The following is an 11,741-nucleotide window of genomic DNA, read 5'->3' on the forward strand; positions in this document are numbered from 1 at the left end:
CCTATTATCATGCGATCTCCATGTCCATGAAGTCCTGGGTTTCAGGGATATGCAGTTTGGATGCTATAGCTCATAATTCAATTTTCTTTTCATCAGCATGATAATGGGGTTTGGGCAGATTATCCTACAGAAAGACTGCATTCAATTACTAGATAGAATGAATGTAAGCCTTGATGTGTCCTCTTTTGCCCTGTTATACCCCACTAAGAACAAAGCTGGAACACACCTACAGACTATCTGCTTTGGTTCCTTATTAAGCATGAAACTCATAGTAACAAGGCTCTGATACACTTTCATACAGAGGAGATGAACACCAAATGTTGGTAAATTAGCAAAGCATTGCATTTGTTGAAAAATCTAAACAGAAGAGCTTTTTTTCAAACATGATAAATAGATCAAATAGTTCTGTAAGGATTAAAACAGGTTGTTTTCCTAGTTATAAATATAACACAATATTGAGCCTTTTGGGTTTTCAGGGAAAATGAATTACAAGTGCAACATCAAGTAGTATTGACTTTGTTTTTCAATGCACTTCCGAGCTGGATGTTCAGGGATGTGATGATAGCCAAGGTCTGAATGATAAATGCTGTAACTTGTCTCCTTTAAAAAAAAAACAAATTCAAACTCAAAGAAACTGGCATGGATATTCCATGTCATTTAATATTTTTTAACAGTTGGTGTTTAACATTGACTACATCTTCGGTTTGATTGGATCTAAGTTTTAAAAGATAAATAAGGTAGTCTTGACCTGAAAGATCATTCACGTATGACCTAAATCAAATCCCTTATGCTTATGCAGTGGAAGTGAGAAATAGATTTAAGGGACTAGATCTGATAGATAGAGTGCCTGATGAACCCTGGATGGAGGTTCGTGACATTGTACAGGAGACAGGGATCAAGACCATCCCCATGGAAAAGAAATGCAAAAAAGCAAAATGGCTGTCTGGGGAGGCCTTACAAGTAACTGTGAAAAGAAGAGAAGTGAAAAGCAAAGGAGCAAAGGAAAGATATAAGCATCTGAATGCAGAGTTCCAAAGAATAGCAAGAAGAGATAAGAAAGCCTTCTTCAGCGATCAATGCAAAGAAATAGAGGAAAACAACAGAATGGGAAAGACTAGAGATCTCTTCAAGAAAATTACAGATACCAAGGGAACATTTCATGCAAAGATGGGCTCGATAAAGGACAGAAATGGTATGGACCTAACAGAAGCAGAGGATATTAAGAAGAGGTGGCAAGAATACACAGAACTATACAAAAACGATCTTCACAACCCAGATAATCACGATGGTGTGATCACTGACCTAGAGCCAGACATCCTGGAATGTGAAGTGAAGTGGGCCTTAGAAAGCATCACTACGAACAAAGCTAGTGGAGGTGATGGAATTCCAGTTGAGCTATTTCAAATCCTGAAAGATGATGCTGTGCAAGTGCTGCACTCAATATACCAGCAAATTTGAAAAACTCAGCAGTGGCCACAGGACTGGAAAAGGTCAGTTTTCATTCCAGTCCCAAAGAAAGCAATGCCAAAGAATACTCAAACTACTGCACAATTGTATTCATCTCACATGCTAGTAAAGTAATGCTCAAAATTCTCCAAGCCAGGCTTCAGCAATACGTGAACTGTGAACTTCCAGATGTTCAAGCTTGTTTTAGAAAAGGCAGAGGAACCAGAGATCAAATTGTCAACATCTGCTGGATCATGGAAAAAGCAAGAGAGTTCCAGAAAAACATTTATTTCTGTTTTATTGACTATGCCAAAGCCTTTGACTGTGTGGGTCACAATAAACTGTGGAAAATTCTTCAAGAGATAGGAATACCAGACCACCTGACCTGCCTCTTGAGAAACCTATATGCAGGTCAGGAAGCAACAGTTAGAACTGGACATGAAACAACAGACTGGTTCCAAATAGGAAAGGGAGTACGTCAAGGCTGTATATTGTCACCCTGCTTATTTAACTTCTGTGCAGAGTACATCATGAGAAACGCTGGACTGGAAGAAGCACAAGCTGGAATCAAGATTGCCGGGAGAAATATCAATAACCTCAGATATGCAGATGACACCACCCTTATGGCAGAAAGTGAAGAAGAACTAAAAAGCCTCTTGATGAAAGTCAAAGAGGAGAGTGAAAAAGTTGGCTTAAAGCTCAACCAGAAACCAAAGATCCTGGCATCTGGTCCCATCACTTCATGGGAAATAGATGGGGAAACAGTGGAAACAGTGTCAGACTTTATTTTTTTTTAGGCTCCAAAATCACTGCAGATGGTGACTGCAGCCATGAAATTAAAAGACACTTACTTCTTAGAAGAAAAGTTATGACCAACCTAGATAGCATATTAAAAAGCGGAGACATTACTTTGCCAACAAAGGTCCGTCTAGTCAAGGCTATGGTTTTTCCAGTGGTCATGTATGGATGTGAGAGTTGGACTGTGAAGAAAGCTGAGTGCTGAAGAATTGATGCTTTGGAAGTGTGGTGTTGGAGAAGACTCTTGAGAGTCCCTTGGACTGCAAGGAGAGCCAACCAGTCCATTCTAAAGGAGATCAACCCTGGGATTTCTTTGGAAGGAATGATGCTAAAGCTGAAACTCTAGTACTTTGGCCACCTCATGTGAAAGAGTTGACTCATTGGAAAAGACTCTGATGCTGGGAGGGATTGGGGGCAGGAGGAGAAGGGGATGACAGAGGATGAGATGACTGAATGGCATCACCGACTCGATGGACGTGAGTCTGAGTAAACTCCAGGAGTTGGTGATGGATAGGGAGGCCTGGCGTGCTGCGATTCATGGGGTCGCAAAGAGTCGGACACGACTGAGCGACTGCACTGAACTGAACTGACCTGAAAGATAGAGGACTGCTCAGGGCATCATGGAAGACAATGATGGGAAAATATCTTTGGCAGATAGCTTGGCACATGGGGGCAGAGGGGAGCCAGTAAGGCAGTTGTCTTAGACTGAGGGCCAGGTCCTGTCATGATTTATTTGAATTTCATTTTTTTTAAAGATTAGTAAACTTGAACTATAGGCTTTAGGTGACAGTGATGTGTCAATGCAGATTCAGTAATTATAATAATAAATGTACCACTCTGGTGGGGGGGTGGATAACGGAAAAGGCTACGCATATGTGGGAAAAAAGACACAGGGAGAATCTCAGTATTTTCCTCTCAGTTATGCTGTGAAGTTAAAACTACTCTAAAAAAGACTATTTAAAAAAATTAAATAATAAAATATGACAATTTCTATTCTTTTACTTCCCCTCATAGGCCTTACTTAGTTTTAAGTAGTTTAAAATTACTATTATTTTCTCAAACAGCACTGCTAACTTATACATATATTTGATACACAGAATTTTGATTCAACACTTGAAGCATCCTAGTAAAGAAATCATTTGCCTTTAGTTTCATTTTATAACCTAGAAATATGTGTAAAACTAAACCTTACCTCATTGCTGATCTCCATTCACATCTACAGGTATCACAGTGAGAAGGAGGAGGCATACGTACCTTATGGCCTCAGTTTTTCTCCATAAAAGAGAAAGTCGACCTTCCTAACCTCCTGTCTACAGATTAGTTAGGTCTGATGACTGCAGGAACATCGCCCTTGAAATGATCTTATTTTGGGTACTATTTTGTTGTACTATTTTAGTAAGTTGATTAAGAGATATGGTTTCTGTGTGCTTCAGGCATTGATTTACTTTGGTTTTTCTATTTCATCATAATTAACACTTTAAATAACTAAAGAGTTTTAGAAACAAAATAAGTTCTCATGGAAGTGTTATTAAAAATACTGTTAATCTTGCTTTACATAAATTTTATACATGTTGTTAGTCACTCAGTCGTGTCCATCTCTTTGTGACCCCATGGACGGTAGCCCACCAGGCCCCTCTGTCCATGGAATTCTCCAGGCAAGAATACTGGAGTGGGTTGCCATGCCCTTCCTGCTTCAAGGGATCTTCCTGATCCAGGGATCCAACCCGAGTCTCCTGCATTGCAGACAGATTCTTTACCATCTGAGTCACCAGGGAAACCCAAATTGTATACAAAGAGATTGAAAAAGATCCCCTAACACAGGATATCTAGAGAGAACTGATCATTTGATCCAGTTTTGGTGATCAGAACTAATGTTTAATTGGTTTTCCAGAAACTGACCAAACCTGCAAGTTGTTTTTGCCTTTTGTAAATACAATGATGATATATAAGCTGAGACTTTCTGTCTGCTTACCTGTATGTATTTCTCCAAATTCCTTTCTTTCTTGTCTGTAAATTGATTGTTGAATGAGCAAAAATTATTTTACTTGGTTCTGACTATTAGCCAATTAATAGTCAATCTTTCATTATTCATCAGGGTTGGAAGGAGGAAAACTATCTTATGTTAGCAATTTAACATTATAAGAATTTTTTTGGTGCTTAAAAAAAATCTTCTCAAAAACAACATATTTTAAACAGTGCATAGAACTAAATTTATTATTTTATTTAGAAGTTACTTTTATTTCTGACGAAAACTACTCATGCTTTTTTAATTTGTTAATTATTTAAATAATTTTACTTGTGAGTTATGTAAAATATTTTATTTTGAAAAATTAAAGAAGCAAAATATATAAAGAACTTTAAAAATTTAACAATAAACAAACAACCCAATTAAAAAGCGGGCTAAGAATCTGAGCAGAAGATCCTCAACAAAGAAGATATACAAATGGAAAACGAGTGTATGAAAAGATGCCCAACATCATACACCATTGTCACTGTGCTATGCTTAGTCACTCAGTTGTGTCCTACTCTTTGCGACCCCATGGAATGTAGCCCACCAGGCTCCTCTGTTCACAGGATTCTCCAGGCAAGAATACTGGAGGGGGTTGCCTTGCCCTCCTCCAGGGGATGTTCCCAACCCAGGTCTCCCCATTGCAGGCAGATTCTTTACTGTCTGAGCCACCAGGGAAGCCCAAGAATACTGGAGTGGGTAGCCTATCTCTTCTCCAGGGGATCTTCCCAACCTAGGAATTGAACTGGGGTCTCCTGCATTGCAGGCAGATTCTTTACCAGCAGAGCTACCAGGGAAGCCCATCATTGTCAGTAGGGAATTGCAATCATAATGATGAGATACCATTACCACCTATTCAAATGGTGAAAATATCGAACACTGATAACACCAAATACCAGGGAGAATGTGGAACCCCAGGAGCTCACACTCATTGCTGGTGAGAATGCAAAATGGTACAGCCATTTTGGAGGACACTTTGACACGTTCTTACAAAGCTACACTTACCATAGAACTAGCAATTGCTCTGTATATTTTGCTCTGTTTGTTGTTTATACAAATGAGTTGAAATCTTATGTCCACACAAAAACATGCACTGCTTTACTCATAGATTCCAAAAATTAGTCTGGTATATCCATACAGTGGAATAGTATGCAATGATAAAAAGAAATCAGCTATCAAGCCATGACAAGACATGGAAGAAACTTAAATGCACATTTCGTGAAAAGTGCTAAATGAAAGTAAGAAAAACCATCTAAAAAGGCTGGATACCATATGACATTCTGGAAAAGAAAACTATGGAGACAGTAAAAAATGAGCTGTTATCAGAGGTAACATGAGCAGTTTTAGAGCAGTGAAACCATTCTGTATGAAGCGATAATGATACATAGATGACACTATGCATTTGTCAAAACCTGCAGAATTATACAACACGAATAATAAACTCTAATGCAAAATATGAACTTCAGTTAATAATAATGTATCAATATATTGTTTATCAATATGGTTTGTAAATCATAGCAAATGTACTTTCTGCTAATTAAAAATATGCAAAAGTGTACAGAATATAAATGGATTTTTACAAAACAAATACTATAGAATCAAATACATATACTATAGAATGCTTAATATAGAATAAGCTTACTAGAGAAGACTTACTATAGAGAAAGCAACAAACAAAACTAATCAAAGCTGTTGAGTGTGGTGCTTCAGACCACCTGACCTGCCTCTTGAGAAATCTGTATGCAGGTCAGGAAGCAACAGTTAGAACTGGACATGGAACAACAGACTGGCTCCAAATAGGAAAAGGAGTTCATCAAGGCTGTATATTGTCACCCTGCTTATTTAACTTATACGCAGAGTACATCATGAGAAATGCCGGACTGGAGGAGACACAAGCTGGAATCAAGATTGCCGGGAGAAATATCAACAACCTCAGATATGCAGATGACACCACGCTTATGGCAGAAAGTGAAGAGGAACTAAAAAGCCTCTTGATGAAAGTGAAAGTGGAGAGTGAAAAAGTTGGCTTAAAGCCCAACATTCAGAAAACGAAGATCATGGCATCTGGTCCCATCACTTCATGGGAAATAGATGGGGAAACTGGAAACAGTGTCAGACTTTATTTTTGGAGGCTCCAAAATCACTGCAGATGGTGACTGCAGCCATGAAATTAAAAGACACTTACTCTTTGGAAGGAAAGTTATGACCAACCTAGATTGCATATTCAAAAGCAGAGACATTACTTTGCCAACAAAGGTCCGTCTAGTCAAGGCTATGGTTTTTCCAGTGGTCATGTATGAATGTGAGAGTTGGACTGTGAAGAAGGCTGAGCGCCAAAGAACTGATGCTTTTGAACTGTGGTGTTGGAGAAGACTCTTGAGAGTCCCTTGGACTGCAAGGAGATCCAACCAGTCCATTCTGAAGGAGATCAGCCCTGGGATTTCTTTGGAAGGAATGATGCTAAAGCTGAAACTCCAGTACTTTGGCCACCTCATGCTAAGAGTTGACTCATTGGAAAAGACTCTGATGCTGGGAGGGATTGGGGGCAGGAGGAGAAGGGGACGACAGAGGATGAAATGGCTCGATGGACGTGAGTCTCAGTGAATTCCGGGAGTTGGTGATGGACAGGGAGGCCTGGCGTGCTGCGATTCATGGGGCCGCAAGGAGTCAGACACGACTGAGTGACTGAACTGAACTGAACTGATGCTTTGTTTTCACCTGGAAGTAAGAATAGCATATACTACCTGGATGAGTTTCTAATTTGGAGGCAACACCAATACGTTACCATATTTTAACAATTCTAAGATGGTTTAAAAAAGCTTTTAGGGCTACATCTCTAAAATTGAATGTTCCTTACAACTGATGGCATTTTATAATTGGTTAATTGTTTTTTTCTCAGTGATAGATAAAATTTTTGAGATCTTGGAATTCAGTAAAATGCGGTAGCTGTTTGCGGGGAGCTGCCCGTGAGAACGGGGTCCTTTATCTAAAGGACACAGCTCTGGGAGCTGCCTCAGTCCTTGAGGGTTTGCTTGCAAACATAGCTCTCTGTCCCGCCACCCCAGAGATTAGGCGATTATTTACTGCAGACACCTGGAGTTCTGGACAAACTTCTCACGCACAGAGAAATGTTATCTGGTGTAAGAAATAATAACAGGGTGCCATTCCCATGCTCTCAAGATTTCTTGTGACTTTTTGTAAGATGTATAGGTCAACCAAGAAAAATGCTGTCTTGTCTTTCTCACGGTCTCCTGTATAAATATAAGATGCTGAATAAAGTCATGGTCAGACTGCGTCCCTTCGTGGAGATGTGTCTGTCCCTCTCGACCCCATCTTTGTTGTAGAACTCTTTTGCTGTAGTTTTCTTTCTCAGCCGTGCCGTGCACGTTCTCGGGACCTGATCGACTTTGCCGGCTGGCACTGGCAGCTGTTACTTTGTAGCCGCTTAGATTTTCTTTCTAAACTTAAAGAGAGCTGATTCAAAGATCTAGGAGACCAGATTCTGACGTTGGCACTGTCATGAATTATGTATTGACTGTGGCCACGTCCATTACTTTTTCTGATCCCTGGTTTCATCATCTGTAAAATGGAAGAAGTTAAAAGATCCTTAACGTTCTTGCTAACTCTACATTTGAATCTAGGCCGCTTGGTAGTGAGATAGGCTAGACATTTACAGCTAGCTTCCTGTTTACACTTCCAGGTAGAAATAACACCAGGAACAGGATAAATAGCTGGTCTTTGTCTGTGGTGGACATTCTGAGATAGCAGCAATGGCAGGGGCAGAAAGAGGCTAAATACTGCTTGGTTAAAAGATCAAGAGACTTATTTCTCATCCTTGGGGTCAGTGAGACCTTAAGTACGCATATGGTAGAAAGGCTCCTCCTGGTCAAAAAGGAAGGGCCCTGAGTCAAAGAACAAAGCAAGACTGGCCAGAGGAAAACAAATACCCAGAAGATCACCCCCTTATAAATGACTCATATTTCCCAAAGGCACGACTTTTATCTGAGCTTGCCCATGCATGTACTCTGCTTTTGTAATAAACGCCTTACTTTCCTCTCTACCTTCTGTCTCCTTGTCAAAAAACATTTTTTTTTTTTTTTTCCAAGGCAGGCAAGAACTGGGACCCAAACTTTAGTCACTGGCCCTCATGGTCTCTTGGCTAGGATTTGGCATTCTTACTGTCGTGGTCAGTGTCTGATCTTGCTTCCAGCTGCTGCTCACTGCTATCTCTCTGAAATCAGCAGAACAAGACAGTCAAAGTGCCAAAGTGATACAAATGAAATTGAATTATTCTCCTCTCCCTGTGAAGCACCTGGGTTGTTTCCAAATAGAAAATGCACTTAGTAATAGTTGTGAGCAAGAAGTAGCCAAGCTTAGTGAGGAAATAGCAGCAGAATCACAAGACTTGGAGTATGCGATCACACATTTTATATATCTGGCACTACCTTGGGCTTTCATATGCATAAAAATGAAGACGTTTTTAGGTTTTGAAAATAAAATGTTTCAGATTTGATTTGCCTCTGATTTATACTTAGAAGTAAAGGGAAATTAACTAAATCTCCAAGACATCCTCCAACTCTCCATCTGTCTGCTCGCCCCATGCATTCCCAATGTCCTTCTGCCTACCCCACCACCAGTGCCACTGAGTATTGTTCCCAGGCCACTTCTCCAGGCATCTCCCACGGCTCAAGTTTCTGCTATAAGCCTAGACTGCAAATTACCTTCACTTCCTAAGGCTACTCTAGAGTGCAGACTCTATCCTTCCAAACACTCCCTGCAAGTCTGAGAACAACATCCCAAATGTCGTAGCCAATATCAAAAGCTAGAGAGCCTCTTTTAGGGTTGACTATGAAACTGTGGATTTTATATTTCTTATACTTGTGATTTGTGAGCAAATTAACAAATTCAGAAAGGGTGTTAATCTTTGCTATTTGCTTACATTAACATGGTTTTAATAACATAAATATATTATTTGTTAATGATAGTGATGTTTTATTATAGTAATGAACTATTGTTCTTTCAAATTAATGCCACAAGGGCATTACATTAGTTATAGCCTTGAGCCTTGCTTAAATCTATTAATTAAGTGGCCAGAGGTATCTATGTAAATCAGCCACTTCACTCTCCCCTGTAACCCGAGAGCTGTCTACGTGACGGAAAACTGCTGATCTTTTCCCTGAGAATCTGTCTCCTGACAGTTCTGTCAGAAAGAAAGATGAGTAATGTAATGAATAGGCATCAGAAGGGAAGGTTTAGGACAATTAAAATTAAATTATTTGTTTTGCAGAATTGCCCACATAGAATGTGATAGGGAAATTAATTCATGATTTTAAATACTGGAGTGATGAAAGCCAACAGTATTTTAATCAGAACTTGAGAACAGATAAACAGATTTGTCTTCTTCTTCAGCTTATTGATAGTTATTATTTTCATACTGTTGTAAACATGCGTTCTGGCAAACAAACTCACTCAGAAGGACAATGCAGATAATGGAATGTAGTTTATTACACTGAGGGGCCCAAGGCAGAGTCTCCTCTTAGCCAAGGACCCCAACCAGTTTTTGTGAAAACCTTATATAACCTAAGTGTACATGCTCAAACCCACCTCCCCAAATTCTCTGAAACTAGTCAGAACAAAAGAAAAGAAAGATACAGTCAAAGTTAACCCATGATTTGTATGCCTTAAGCCTAGGTAGTTAACAGTGGACAATTATCAGTAGGCCTGTGGTCATACCTGGAAAATCCCATGGATGGAGGAGCCTGGTAGGCTGCAGTCCATGGGGTCGCTAAGAGTCAGACACGACTGAAGCGACTTAGTAGCAGCAGCAGTGGTCATACCCCAATCGGAGAAGGCAATGGCAGCCCACTCCAGTACTCTTGCCTGGAGAATCCCATGGATGGAGGAGCCTGGTGGGCTACAGTTCATGGGGTCGCTAACAGTCGGATACAACTGAGCGTCTTCACTTTCACTTTTCACTTTCATGCACTGGAGAAGGAAATGACAACCCACTCCAGTGTTCTTGCCTGGAGAATCCCAGGGACGGGGGAGCCTGGTGGGCTGCCGTCTATGGGGTCGCACAGAGTCGGACACAATTGAAGCGACTTAGCAGCAGCAGCAGCATACCCCAATAAGCATAATAGAATTTAGGATTCTATTTGGTTACACAGATAATTAGGGTATTCTTTTAGATGACGGAGAGTCTAGGTATGAGCCCTGGGGCTCTTCCATAAAATGGCGGGGGTGGGGGTGGGGATCTGGTTTTTCAGTTGGTATGTCATTTCCATAGATTCTGGACATACAGCTCAAAGTCCACAGTCTGGCCCAAGATGGAGCCCTGCTTTCAAGATGGAGCCTGTTCTGTTTCCTCCTTCAATACATTCTGTGTTTATTAGTTATCTTGGTTTTTGGAGGATAATAAAGCCTTTATTTCTCTTTTCACATCTCTCATCCTCTTTTCACAGGTATAAAGCAGGTATAAAGGTATACCTTTTCACAGGTATAAAGCAGAATAAAAAAATGATCACTTACTTCTCCCTTCTTTCTTCTTCATCACCTAGTCTATATCAGTAATTACTTCTTAGATTTGTATAAGTATAGAGATTGTTATTGGAGAAGGCAATGGCACCCCACTCCAGTACTCTTGCCTGGAAAATCCCATGGACGGAGGAGCCTGGTAGGCTGCAATCCATGGGGTCGCTAAGAGTTGGACATGACTGAGCGACTTCACTTTCACTTTTATCTTTCATGCACTGGAGAAGGAAATGGCAACCCACTCCAGTATTCTTGCCTGAAGAATCCCAGGGACGACGGAGCCTGGTGGGCTGCCGTCTATGGGGTCGCACAGAATTGGACACGACTGAAGCGACTTAACATAGCATAGCATAGCATAGAGATTGTTATATTTGTGAGTTCATAGCAATCAAAATTAGCTGACCAACTAGTAAACTGGCTACCTGAACTATTTCTCAGACTTTTGCTAGTATGGTTGCTACTGAGCAAAATACAAAGAAAATGCTTTTGAGCAAGATGGTGGCATGAGAAAAAGGCATTTTTACTCCTGCTCTGAAATTACTATTTAAATGAACAGTAAATAAAAAACATACAAATATATTTTTAAATAACTAAAAACTAGACATGAATAGCATCCATACACTAGAGGAAATAAATACAAAACCCTAGAAGAATTCGTCTAACAAGGTATAAAGTTCAAGAACTGAAGCCATAACTCCCTCTTGCCTTTTCCCACCAGTAGGATTTGTATTCCACCATAAATTCATAGGTACACATGATCATTCTTGTATTAGCCTATAAAGTAGAAAACTAAAGTCAGCTATGGTTTGCTCCTTACTCTTGTGAGGCTATGAGGAGAAAAGTTGCAGGAAACTTCTCTCTAGTGAACTAGCAATAATGATCATATAGAAAAGTATTCATTAGGCAAAAATCTATGATTTGTGTTCCCTCTCCATGCCCTAGACTGTTAGATCATGAC

This window comes from Bos taurus, chromosome 16 (genome assembly GCF_002263795.3).
Source record: "Bos taurus isolate L1 Dominette 01449 registration number 42190680 breed Hereford chromosome 16, ARS-UCD2.0, whole genome shotgun sequence".
Taxonomy (NCBI): domain Eukaryota; kingdom Metazoa; phylum Chordata; class Mammalia; order Artiodactyla; family Bovidae; genus Bos; species Bos taurus.